The 14,436-nt window shown below is 36.4% G+C and overlaps 1 long non-coding RNA gene across 1 annotated transcript; it reads left to right on the forward strand.

The window, feature by feature from the left end:
• Positions 1–1,964: 1,964 nt before the first annotated feature.
• LOC122594916 lies at positions 1,965–4,194 on the forward strand. The gene is made up of 3 exons (XR_006323147.1): positions 1,965–2,042; positions 3,005–3,068; positions 3,951–4,194. It is a non-coding gene; the product is annotated as an uncharacterized LOC122594916 (long non-coding RNA).
• Positions 4,195–14,436: the final 10,242 nt, after the last annotated feature.

Raw genomic sequence — 14,436 nt, forward strand, 5'->3', positions numbered from 1 at the left:
TTTTCAAAAAAAACGTTTCATGTACGAGACGAGTCAAAAACTCATGGAACAACACAGAAGTTTTCAACTTGAAATTGACCAACTCAATTAGCAATAAGCCAATCGACCTCGTGCTGACGTCAGCACGAGGGTAATCCTATGTGCTGATGACGTCAGCAGTAGGATCGTCCCTTTGGTCCTTTGCTTGACTTCGTTTGGCTCGTACACAACATCTAACCATCTTTTAAGTATTCTACGATACTTATAAACCTTGGTTCTATGTTCTTGTACCTGCAAAACAATACATAACACACAAACACAATACAAAACATAAACAGATATAATATTGAAGTTCAAACGTAATCATTAAATATCAACACAAGTTCTTATTTAAATGATTACAAACATAGTTCCTAAAAACATAAACGATAATCAAATCTATGTTGCGATTGTCACAACGAATCTGCATCTACAAACTCCCCCTTAACAGTTGCAACTAGATTTCTTTAAAGTCTTCAAAACTTAAACTTCAAAGCTATCCGTTAAACAAAAGTCTGGTGCTATTCACATGAATTATCTCTTGTAAACAATGAGCGAGAATGTTGCGATAACGCCTTTCTTCAACTCTCCAAAATTCCACTGCTGAACAAGGTGTATTCAAAAGTCTACTTTGATCACCTCTTGACAAGTTGACAACCTGCATCGGATCATACATGCGTAGCAACATCTGTTCCTGTGAATCATCAACAAATATCTATCTGCCAAAATGTAACAACCCTCAATCTCTAATTAGGATAATTTACTTGGACTAATCTAGATCCTTATCCCTAGAGGTTTATTAAGAGAATCGACCTTCTAGACATTCAAAGCATAGCGATAATTGACCCCTAGTACAGTTAAATGCCTTAGAAATGCCATAAACAATAACTATAATCATTCAATACGATCTCAAGCTATAAATTAGTTCTAATCAAACTTGGTGAAATGTCAATGAACCAAAAATTTTATTTCGAGAAGTTGAGTTACATAAATAATTATACAAGACTCACAAGTTGTGATAACAACCAAAACTCCCTACAAATATCCAACAATTCAAACACAAAGCTAACTAAAGTACATTTGAGCACAAAAATATAATGACCATCTTGAAAATAGACTTATAAACTATTATGTACATAATAGTAAGCTTGAATAATAATAAGTACATAAATATATTGCAACATTTGAATAAGTCTTCCAATTAAAAGATATGCATACAACTTAAACTTATTATAAATATAAACTCTTATAAAATTCACCAATCAACATACAATTAACCCACTTATTCTTACACTCTCCTCCATGTCTTACACTCACATATACATACACCTATACATGTATATTGAATCTAGTCATTTATGCATCCAAATACGTTACAACATTCAAAATCCACACCACCAACCTTAGTCTAACCAACGGGCATGCAAACACCACTCCCTCTAGCCAATAAACAAGCTTTCTAACTCTCCTCTCACTCTCTCTCACGTGATTATTGTAACATCCCGAACTCTTTTATTCTATTTCTGTAAACTTTGACCGTTAGTCAACGTTGACTTGTCGTTAAGTGGCGTCAGATATTTATGTGGACTAATATTTGTCTTAATTAAGTAGAATATAGTGTGTCATTTATGTGGTTACTCTTGGGTATGTGTTCCCATTAGTGGGATTAAATTGTCGATAAATAGTTATCAATGCTTGTTAACATGGTATGTATTCCCTTAGGGCTGGATTATTATTAGATGTAAATAAATGAAGTTATTTGAGATGGTCATTTGGTAAATAAGATAAAAGGGGTGTTAAGTGTTAATTTAACGAAACCTTAATGGTCATTCTATCTATTTTTGTAACAGTAGGGCATTAGAAAAAGAAGGGAAAATATATCTGTATGTCGTACGCCCCACTAAAGAAAAAAAATAAGGGTTATTGTTTATGTGTATAGCCGTCATCACACATCGCCAAGAGAAAAAGGAAAACAAAAAGATTCTTGTGCTGTCATTGTAAACTTGCAATCAGGAAAACACAAAGTAAGAAATTAACCATCTTTTGCTTTCTTTATTATATAGGTCGATATATATATATATGATATATATTTATATAGGTCTAGATATATAAGGATAATAGGCTGCCTTATCTCTTTAATGTGTATAGTCAATTGTGTTGTCGTTTGACTTCAAAACAATAAAATATACATTGTTTCTTGGTATTTTCGATCTGCACAAATAAAAAAGAGAACATCTTTGATTGATATATTGTACAATCCTCAAATAAATAAATATTGAAAAGGTAGGTATTATCTTCTACATATGTTGCAGCCGAAAATAAATGCAAAAGCTTTTATAGTTTTATTGAGTGAGGAGTAGCTACAAAAGGAATTAGAAATTGTCACTTTTGTTAAAAGTGTCATACCTGTAAATTATGAAATTAACTCTTTCTATATACCTAGATAATTGTTGTGGTAACTAGTAGCACATGGACTTGTCCATTATTGTCCTTTCTTGCTTCATAGGGTCGTGAGGTAGCAAAGAAAAAAAGAAAAGGTGTGATGTACTTAATAGTAAGGTGTCATGTACTTGTCCTTTTCTTTAGTATGTACCAAAATATATTCATGTAAAATGAAAGTGACCTCTGTTTTAGCTTTTGGGGTGGTGGCATGATTACCAGAAAAGGAAACAATTTACATATTAATATTATTTAGTATAATTATTGTTGTCTTTAATTAATAGGGAGCTAAATTATGTAGTAACGTATATAGATATAGTGATATTATCGAGTGACATGAGGCAAGTGATATTTTCGAGTGACATGAGGCAAATGGATTCATTTCATTTGTCATGTTCATGATCTAGAATATGATGATATATATATATACATGTCGTGAGCCATAATTATAATATGTCGGATGTTCATTTTTTTATTGAACTTTAAGTCAGATGTTGTGTTATCTCTAGTCATTTGTTTGACTTATTTAATTATTAATTATTTATAGGTTGTTGGAATACATAACAAGCTTGGTAAACTATTGGTATTTGTGATTTGTGAAGCTGCAAAAGGTAAGATACCTTACTTTTGACACACGAGAGACATAACAAAACATAGATTTTATAATTACTCCCCTTTTTATGATGTTTAAATTATCTCATGCGTATGTTGGGTATGGGATGCATGTGGGGATTTGCTTGTGGACGTTTTATGCGTGATTATGTATCTATGCTTGTGGTAAATGGTTGGTTGTATGATAGTAGTTTGCTGTTGGCTTGTACACATAGTACACTAGACTTATTTAAGTTGCCATGTCACAGTGCACGTTAAGGGCCCTAATAATTTAACGAGGAATTATCGTGTGTTAACGTGGAATTTGTCGTGTGTTCAAGTCTCGAGCACAACGTGGAAAAGTGTTATGCTTAACCCACATTAGTCCAATGGACTCTTGTGTACGTGGATCACTCGGGGGCAATGTACATGCTTCCCGTGTGACTCAATCATCGTGGAAAGAGTATACCGGGTGGAGTGATTGACCACCATACGTGCGGAAATGGTTTGCTCATGGATTTGGTTATGCCTATCCATAACGACGCCGATGGACCCCGAAAGGTTACCCATCATGTCGGGTGTGAGGTTCCTGTAAGGTCTTATGACCGCCTACACACATATATTTTATTGTTGACTATAATGGCATAACTATACGTGGATAACGTGGAATGTGGAAATTGTGTTGTAACGTGGAATAATAAGGATTGCTAGGCACTTTATAGGATTAAATATCCTTATGATGTTGTTAACGTGGAATTGTGTGATTGTGCCTGTACATATGTGTGAGATATATTTCTTTATAAAAATGTTTTAATTGGCAATCCTTGTTTTGTACTAACCTGTTATCTTACTCGGCTTTTAAGCTGACACTTGTGTTTTGTGAAAAAATGTTGTGCCCTCAGGTTAGGACTTGAAGCTGATCGATAGATGGTGAGATGGGTAGCTACTTGTGGAGTTCGAGGATTATGGCTTTAGTTACCCATAGTTGCATTTACTTACGTAGACATTTATTTAGCCGTTTGGCCATTATTATGTTGGTTGTCTTTTACGTTGATTGTGGATTTCATTTGGGCTATTGTGATGATATTATTGGTAACACCTTTTAAGACATTTATTATGTTTTTATTGATTCCGTTATGGATCAAATGGGATTTTTAAATGACGCTTCCGCACTTTACTTAACGGGGTTATGTTTTATTTTGAAAAATTTTTGAAATCCACATTTTTATAAGCAGGGTGTTACAATTATGGCTAGGGAATACCAATTTTCCAGCCATTTCTTTCACACTAGAACACACACATGCTCTCAAACTCTCTCCTCCTTTTCTTTCTTTCTTGGCAGAAAAATGGGTGAAAAACACCCTCAAATGTTACTAACAAAACATAATAATAACATGTATGGGTCATCAACTAGATAAGGGTTAAAGGTAGATCAAGGATGGAGCTCTTGGGAGGCCTTGGAGTCTCGAAATCAGCCTTCCAAGGTGGCTGATCGGCAGCAGCAAAAACGGGCAGCAAACAGCCCTTATCTCCCCACTTTCCTTTAATTCTTGATCATCAAAGGGTACCCAACTTGTTCCTTTGTTTGTTCTTCATATTCTCCTTCATTTTGTAGCTCATATTCCCTTTTTTTCAAGCTTGCTACAACCAACAAACAACTCTTGGGCAGCCATTGATGTGTGAAATCGAGTAATAAAATTTATATAACACGAACTACTAGAAAACTGACTACAACACACTTACCGGCAGTGAACCCGTTCGTATGCAGTATAGTAAACCAGTAAATCCGAGGTCGAACACAAGGACTTTGTAAGCAATTGTTCAAATAAAGTAATTCAGATTAAAAAGAGGTTTTTTATGGCCGAGTTGCCACGTTGCAAAAGTTAGTAGAAAAAGTTAGTAATCCCGTAGGATTAATCGCAAGAAAGAGAATTTTGATTTTATGACAAAAGAGATTAAAAAGTCATCCGTCTTGACCTCGCTCAACAACATGTTCGGATTGCACATTAATGAAGTTCAAATTCAATTTTAGTTGATAAAGATAATCGTGAGAAAACAAAGACACAAACTGGTACTACCAACGTTTGTAAAATTATTTAAATCACCTAATTAATTAGTTATCTTGTAAAAGCTGGTACCTCCAACGCTTAAAAAAATTTCCCTAACCAAGTAGTTTATTTGACTATAAAATTAACAATTGTACCTATGTGAAGATAACGTGGTACCACCGACTGTTACACAACACGTTGACAAAATAACTCCTTTTATTAAATGACATTCACTATCATACCATGAACAAGTGATAATTGTTTATAGACAAAAAGTTAATAGAAAATCACATACGTATTCAACTAGTACCACTAACGAAGAACACATATGCCACCAATATTACATAATAATTAATGAGTTAAATCATCAAGATCTCGATACAATGATAATTAAAATCAACTTTGAATTATTAAATTAGTGCAATCCTACATATTGTATCAATCCATCAAGACGGATGATAAAAAGTTTAGCTACTCATGACAAAACTAATAAACACAAATACAACTATTAATAGAAAAGAATCCATATTAATATTGTACGATGATAAAGTCTTGACAATTAATATTAAATAAAAATAGAGAAGTAAAAAGAGTTTGACCAGATTTGTAACAAGCTGTTTCGTAAACGAATTCGAAGGAAACAATAAGGTTTCACACTTTTGTCGAACACCTGCGGCTGCTCAAAACCCTTCCTACGAATTTTTAATTGCCAAGCGCCTAGAATCATTAATATTGAGTAGCTTAAAACTATATATAGTTGTTGATGATCCTACGTAACCGACCTCACAAACATAAGGGCTATGGCCCCTTTTTGATTCTTCTTTTTGGGCTGCTGCTCCATCAAGACACAAGGAAAGGAATGGGCTTCGGCCCATGTGGTTTCTTTCTTCCTGGGCTGCACCTTTCTGCTGGGCTCTAGTCCACGATATACCACGACCATTTTTTCTTTTTGCTGTAGCCCACGTGAACTACAATCTCTTGTGTGCGGCTTTACAAATCTTCTAATTAAAATAACTTTTTCTACTAACTTTTGCAACGTGGCAACTCGGCCATAAAAAACCTCTTTTTAATTTGAATTACTTTATTTGAACAATTGCTTACAAAGTCCTTGTGTTCGACCTCGGATTTACCAGTTTACTATACTGCATACGAACGGGTTCACTGCCTGTAAGTGTGTTGTAGTCAGTTTTCTAGTAGTTCGTGTTATATAAATTTTATTACTCGATTTCACACATCAAGTTTTTGGCGCCGTTGCCGGGGACTTAAGTTTAAGTATTTGTTTAATTTAGTGGTTCGATCATTTCTTGCATTCAGTTGTGAGAAAGTTAATTGCTTTATTAGATAGATTTTATTTTTGTTTTTAATTTATTTCTTTTTGTCCCAAGTGCGGTTAACGTTTTGTCTTATGGTGATTGTGCAGGTTCTTAGTAGTTGATGAACACAAGAGCTTCTGTAAAACCTTTGGTTAGTCCTCAGTCTAATCCAGGAAGAGCCAGATGTCGCTTATTGTCACTCAGCAACACAGAGGCCTCTACATCTAACAGGATAGATCCAGAAACTGCAGAGCAAGTCCAAGAGGACATTGATTTGGATCAACATTATTCAAAGAAAGATTCACCGACAGGGATCTAATTCAGCACCGATTTCTTAGAATCAGGTGGTGTTTTAAAATCAGGTGATAGTTCAGAAGAAGAAGATAATAAGGACAAAACTTCTATACCTGGTTCAACAGTAATTCTTCGGGTAAATCAACCAGTTCAGGCAAGAAGAATGGGTGATCAGGAACAACCAGTCAACCCCAACAACCGTCTTTACGGGGATCGAAGGAGAAACATACCGGCCAACCGTGGCAATGCTATTCGTTCTCCAGCTACCGGGTTGAAGTTTAATCTTAAAGGAAATCACTTGAAGAGTGTTGAGGAAGAGAAGTTCGATGGAGTGACAAACAGTGATCCTTACGGCCATTTGGAAAGGTTTGAAAAGATTTGCAGGTTTTACAATTAAGGAGAAGGACAAAATGACATCGTGAAACTTGAGCTCTTTCCACTTACTCTTTGTGGAGAGGCAAAAGCTTGGCTCAAGGAACAACCGGATGACTTGTACTCCACATGAGCTGAACTTCGAGAAGGTTTTATTGATGAGTTCTATTCTGTAAGAACTCAAAGACAATTGGAAAATAAGATCAGGGCATTTACTCAAGATGCGGGTGAAGATGTAGTTGATTCTTGGAAACGGTATAAGGAAATGCTTCGAAATTGTCCAGGTCATAATATGACTATTGAAGCAATGGTTGAGATTTTCTATGACGGTTTGCTTAGGAAGACTAGAAGGGAACTTGCAGCTGCGTTTGGGGGTAGTTTGAATAATGTGACTCCAAGTGAAGGTTATAAAATCTTGGATGACATGGCTAAGGAGTTCTCTGTCCGGGAAGAAATCCAAAGTAGGAAATCGGGAAGTAAGACTGTTGCTAAGGTGGAAAGTGGTGAAAAGTCAAGGTTAGTTGCTGAAGTTAAGGCACTCTCGAAGCAAATGAATGAGAGGTTTGATAACCAAGATGCAAGGTTTAAGAGCATTGAAAGGGATGTGAAGGTCATAACGGATGGTTGTGACTACTGTGGAGATTATCATTACTCGGAAGATTGCCCGGACAAGCCAACTCAGGAAGTTAGTTATGTTCAGAATCAGCAGTAGGGATCCTACAGCCAGAACACCGGTTATCAAAACCGGCAATCCGGTACTTCTTATCCCTCATCTTCATTTAATAATACTAACAACTCTGGGTTTGGTGGCAATAGGTTCAGCAGGTTTAGCAATCAGCAAAACTCGAACGTTGAATTGAGAGACATCATGAAGGACTTGATAAGTGCTCAGAAAGCAACTAACGAGAAAGTGGAAGAACAATCCAAGAAGATGCATTCTGCATGGGATTGTATGACTACTCGTTTAGACGGTTTGACTCATAAGCTGGAGCAAAGTACAAAGAGCACTCAAGCTACATTTCAGGATATAGAAGCAAAGCTTGAAAGGCTAGGAAATTCAAATAGGCACCCCGGTACACTACCGAGCAATACCCAGCAAAATCCTAGGCCTCAGCAGAATAACCAAGGATCCAGACAGAAGCATAGCCATCCGAATGCTCGAAATGAGCAAGTGAATGCGATCACAACAAGAGCAGGTAATACTTATAATTCTGCAAATCCTTTGCCTAATGATATTACTCCTATTGTGCAGGTTGAAGCCGATGAAGCTGTTGATGATGAGATTGAGATGGAGCCGAACCCAGCCATGAAGACACCGGCCGTTCCATCCAAGACTGTTGAGAAGACTACTGTTGAGAAACCACCCGTTAAGCCGTATCAGCCGAAGATACCTTTTCCTCAACGATTGAGGAAAGCGAAGATCAAGGAGATTCCTCCTAAGTTGGAAGATCCAGGGAGTTTTCTTATCTCTTGTTCTTTTGGTGTTCGTTTGTATAAGGCATTGGCCGATCTTGGGGCTAGCATTAATTTGATGCCTTATTCTGTTTATAAAAGATTGTCGTTAGGTGAATTGACCCCTACCCGCATGAGCATTAGGCTTGCGGACCGTTCATTCCAATATCCCATGGGGATAGCGGAAAATTTACAAAATAAAGTGGGTCATATGATTTTCCCGGTAGATTTTGTTATTCTTGAGATGGAGGCGGATGTTAATGTGCCTCTAATTCTTGGCCGACCCTTCCTTATGACCGCGGATGCTATCATCTGGGTTAAGGCTAAGGAGATTTCCTTAGGTGTCGGAGAAGACCGGGTAGTTTTTAATGTTGATAGGGCTCTTAAGTATCCTTACTCGTGTGATGAATCTTGTTTCAGGATAGATGTTATTGAAGAAGAAGAAGAAGATGCTTTGGAGAAAGAGCTCATGGATATCTTGGACATGGAAGATGGACAGGCATTGCTTGCTTGTAGTGAAGAAGAGAAAGTGCTAGTTGAAGAGATGATGCAAGAAATCATGGCATTGAGTGTTGATGAAACTCCACCGGAGGATGAGACTTTTGAAGAGATCACGGCTAGTGAAAGCACACGGGTGCTTACATCGATCGAGTGTCCTCCTACCTATTTGGAACTTAAACCCTTGCCGGATCATCTCGAATATGCCTATCTTTAAGGTACATCTTTCTTACCCGTTGTCATTTCATCTTTATTGTTGGAGGATGAAAAATCTAGACTTTTGACCGTCCTTAAGGCTCATAAAAGAGCCTTTGCATGGAAAATTTCCGATATTCTGGGTATAAGTCTAGAATTTTGTAAGCACACCATAAACTTTGTTGATAATGTTAAACCAGTTGTGCAAAGACAACAGAGATTAAATCCAAATATGAAAGATGTTGTAAAAAAAGAGGCTATTAAGTTACTTGAAGCGGGAATCATATTCCCCATTTCGGATAGTTCTTGGGTGAGTCCGGTACATTGTGTACCGAAAAAGGGTGGGATGACCGTTGTTTTAAATGATAAAAATGAATTAATTCCTACTAGGACTGTCACGGGGTGGAGGGTATGTATTGATTATCGGAAATTGAATGATGCAACCCGCAAGGACCATTTCCCATTGCCCTTCATTGATCAAATGCTCGAATGGCTCGCCGGTAACGAGTATTTTTGTTTTTTAGACGGGTTCTCGGGTACTTTCAAATACCCATTGACCCTAAAGATCAAGAAAAGACCACGTTTACTTGTCCTTATGGCACCTATGCCTATAGGAGGATGCCTTTTGGTCTTTGTAATGCCCCCGGTACCTTTCAACGATGTATGATTGCCATTTTTCAAGATATGATTGAAACCTCCATGGAAGTTTTCATGGATGACTTTTCGGTTTTTGGTAGTTCATTTGAGAGTTGTTTAAAGAGTCTTGATAAGGTGTTGGAAAGGTGTGAACGGGCACACTTGGTCTTGGATTGGGAAAAGTGTCATTTTATGGTTAAAGAAGGGATAGTTTTGGGACACAAGGTTTCTAAGTCGAGATTAGAGGTAGATAAGGCCAAGATTGATGTTATAGCTAAATTACCTCCACCGACAAATGTTAAATCAATTAGAAGCTTTTTGGGTCATGCCGGTTTTTATCGTAGGTTCATAAAGGATTTTTCAAAAAATAACCCGGCCAATGACCGAGTTGTCAGAAAAAGATGCCCCGTTTGTGTTTAATGATGAGTGTCTTAACGCATTTAACTTTTTAAAGAAAGAATTGACTAATGCACCAATTAAGACTTCACCCGATTGGTCATTACCCTTTGAGTTAATGTGTGATACTAGTGACTATGCCTTAGGGGCCGTTTTAGGCCAAAGGGAGGATAAACATTTCCGTCCCATTTCTTATGCTAGCAAGACCTTGAATCCGGCCCAACAAAATTACACTGTGACTGAGAAAGAGTTGTTGTCCGTTGTGTATGCTTTTGAAAAATTTCGTCCCTACTTGGTTTTGAACAAAACTATAGTTTACACGGACCATTCCGCATTGAGGTACTTGTTTTCAAAACAAGATGCCAAGCCCCGTCTCATCCGTTGGGTCTTGCTTTTGCAAGAATTCGACATTGAGATTAAGGATAAAAAGGGGGCGGAAAATGTGGCAGCCGATCATTTAAGTAGGCTCGAAAACCCTCACCTTGAGGAGTTGCAATAGCATGAGATTAATGATTATTTTCCTGATGAAGATTTGATGCAGGTACAAGGTGAAGAAGAACCATGGTTTGCAGATTATCTTTGTGCTAATGTTCTTCCAGAAGAAATGACATCTCAACAAAAGAAGAAATTCTTTTCTGAGATTACGCATTATTTTTGGGAAGAACCGTATTTGTTTAGAATGTGTGCAGATGGAATGATCAGGAGATGTGTTTCCGGTACTGAAACCTGGGAGATTTTTGATTCATGTCATCATGGCCCTACCGGTGGACATTATGGACCGTCTGTGATCGGTAAGAAAGTTTATGATGCAGGTTTCTATTGACCAACTATTTTCAAGGAAGCTCATACGTTAGTGGAAACTTGTGACTCTTGCCAGCGACAAGGTAACATTTCAAAAAGGGATGAAATGCCCCAACAAATGATTCAGGTTTGTGAAGTTTTTGATGTTTGGGGTATTGACTTCATGGGGCCTTTTCCGCCTTCGAATAAGTTCCTTTATATCTTAGTTGCTGTTGATTATGTGTCTAAATGGGATGAAGCTAAGGCTTTGCCAACTAATGATGCTAGGGTGGTCATAGACTTTTTGAAGCAGTTGTTTTGTAGGTTTGGTGTTCCTAGAGCCCTTATTAGTGACCATGGTACTCGTTTTGTTAACCATCAATTGGCTAAGGTGTTAAAGAGGTATGGTGTCACACACCGTTTTTCTACCTCTTACCACCCTCAAACTAGCGGTCAAGTAGAGAACACAAACCGTGCCTTAAAACGAATTCTAGAAAAGACTGTAGGAGATAACCCCAAGATTTGGTCCAAAAAGTTAGATGATGCTCTTTGGGCATTTCGGACCGCCTATTGGTACCACACCATACCGGTTTCTTTATGGCAAAACTTGTCACCTACCGGTTGAAATTGAACATAAGGCATATTGGGCTTTAAAGAATTGTAACATAGATTTGTTAAAAGCAGGTGAACATAGGTTTTTGCAATTGAATGAGCTTGATGAGCTTAGATTAGGTGCCTATGATAACTCCATGTTGTACAAAGAAAGAACAAAAGTGTGGCATGATAAAAGACTTCGTAGGAAAGAATTTAAAGTTGGTGATAAAGTCTTATTATTTTTGTCAAAGTTTAAGATTAAGCAACCTAAATTGACTTCCCGTTGGATAGGACCTTATATAATTAAGCATGTTTACCCATCCGGATATGTTGAGTTGTTTAAAAAGGATGGAGGGTCGTTTATTGTTAATGGTCATAGGTTGAAGCTTTATCATGAGGAAGAAACCGTGGAGGGAGTTACTTTTGAGGAACTCCCATTGTTTGATTTCGAAGAGTAATCGGCGATCGAGTCTAGCTAAAGACTCGTTAATAAATTAAGCGCTTCTCGGGAGGCAACCCGAGTCTCTTTATTATGTTTGTTCTTTTTCTTATCTTGTTTAGTTTTACTTTTACATTTTTTCTTTATATTAAAAAATCCAAAAAAATTGAAAAAGTTAAAAAATCCAAAAAAATTGAAAAAGTTAAAAAATCCAAAAAGATTTTGATTTTTAGTGTAGTTGTTTCTTTTTCGTATTTAGGATTTTTATTTTTAGTTTTATAGTTATTGTTATTATTTTTATTATTATTTTCTTTTTCTTTTGGTATGTTTGATGTTTTTGTTTGAGTGTGTGTTAGAGCTTCGAGGAAGGAGTTAAATGCGGTTGAGATGCAATTAACTTACATTATTTTTGGATCAACCGAGCATTTGGAGCATGCGCATTAAACCCAGGAAGTTTCATGTTCTTTATTCTTTTATTTACTTTTTCCTATTTCCCATAGTTTTAATTAGTTCATTGTACATTGAGGGCATTGTACAACTCAAGTGTGGGGGAGGTAAATAGGAAAAAGCCGGGTTAATTTGGGAGACTTTGAAACTTTTGCTTGTTTGTCCTTATAGTTTAATTGCTTTGTCATATAGGATTTAATCATATTAGTAATTAAACTATAAATTCCTTTGGTAAAAAATTTTTAATTTGTGAAATGTGTTTTGAATGATTAATTGGGCAAATCCTTTCTGGATTGATAACATGACTAGCACACTTATATCCCAAAACACCAAATTTGTGAGGTTTTGATTCATTTATAGATATGCTAGGTGTTACGGTTTTGGAATTATTAGCCTTGTAAATTTGTCCCTCTCATAGGCTTTTGGATTTATCCAGAAGTAAGGGTCTCTTTAAGAGCTCTGAACTACGATGTGCAAGTTTAAGGTTGATAACTTGTCCTAGTTGATCATTTCGAGATCGCAGTGAGATCACTTCGGTGATATAGGTGTAACTAGATGATAAAGAGGAAAACTTAGGTTTAAACCGTGTTTTTCTTTGTTATTTCACCCCTTGTTATGTTTATCATTGTTTAATCATGTCTTTGTCATGTGTTTTAGTAGCTAACCACATTGGTTAGTAAATACCCTTGTTTAAACCCGTGTTGCACTCATTTTTAGTGCAAGAAACTTGTAGAATACCTGTTGAGCCTCGCCTTGTTCGTTTGTGTTTAAATCCACTTAAATATGTTAACCTTTCCTCGCCATACCGATAGTCGAAATCCATGGTTGGTTATTAGTTGCCTATGTTAGTCGAATGGTTTGGGTTGTCTTTGTTGTGTCAGGTTGGTGTATTCTCTATTGGGGGTCGATTGATTTCGTCATGATTTTGGATTAAGTCTAGATTATTCGGTTTAGCATGTTATTTATGATTTGTCAATGTAATTTAAAGTTCAAAAAGGGAATACCAATTAGGCAGGGTAAAAGTAGTTCATTAAAAAAAAAAACAGAAAAAGTGAAAAACAGAAAAGAAAAGTAAAAAAGTAAAAAACGAGCTTGGACTGTCAGTTGGTATTTCCCATATTTTCGACAAATCAAATTAAGTTGGTAAGTTAGTTTAAACCAACAAAAGCTTAATTGTTAAATGCTTATCTTATGTTTAAGTTGGTATGTTTATTAGACTAACTAAAAGAATCTTTTGTTGTTTATAATCTTCATTGAAGTTGGCGTGTTCATTTAAGTCAATATTGGTAAGATATGGTGGTTATAAGTCGTTTTGAATGTCATACACCACAATGGTGTCGGTTTTTATCGTTCTATTGGGGGAGTAGTGTCGGGATGATGTCTTTTGGGCTTTGGATAGATGACAACTAATGACATGGGTTGTGTTGGACTAGACTATATGTAAAACTTAGTTAATTGTTGTGTTATTTCTTTTTAACACCAATTATATTCCAAATTTCCATACACATATGTTAATGACCCTTGTAAGCCTTCAGAATATACATTAGAGCCGAATAAAATACCTCTTTTGATAGTTATGCTTGGTGCTTACGCCATGACTGTGGAGATTTGATTCTAGAACAAGCCTATGGTAAAATAGTATGCATCACGACTTGGCTTTGAGTGATTGATACAATATTTCAACCCCAATAGTTTGTTAGTTGGAGTAGGTTCGTTGAGATATTATTCTCTCATTTGATTAAAGTGCTTAGTCCTGTTTTTGGGGCTTGTTGGTCATTCAAGTATTGTCAAACATTTCAATTTTTATTTAATATTAAAATTGCTTAACCATATTTCATGGTTTAGCTTCTTTTTAATAATTGTCATGTTTTTGCGATCTTGAACCAAAGGAATGTTTGCTTTGAAATCTGAATTTGCTTGAGGG

Source organism: Erigeron canadensis, chromosome 4 (genome assembly GCF_010389155.1).
Source record: "Erigeron canadensis isolate Cc75 chromosome 4, C_canadensis_v1, whole genome shotgun sequence".
Lineage (NCBI taxonomy): Eukaryota > Viridiplantae > Streptophyta > Magnoliopsida > Asterales > Asteraceae > Erigeron > Erigeron canadensis.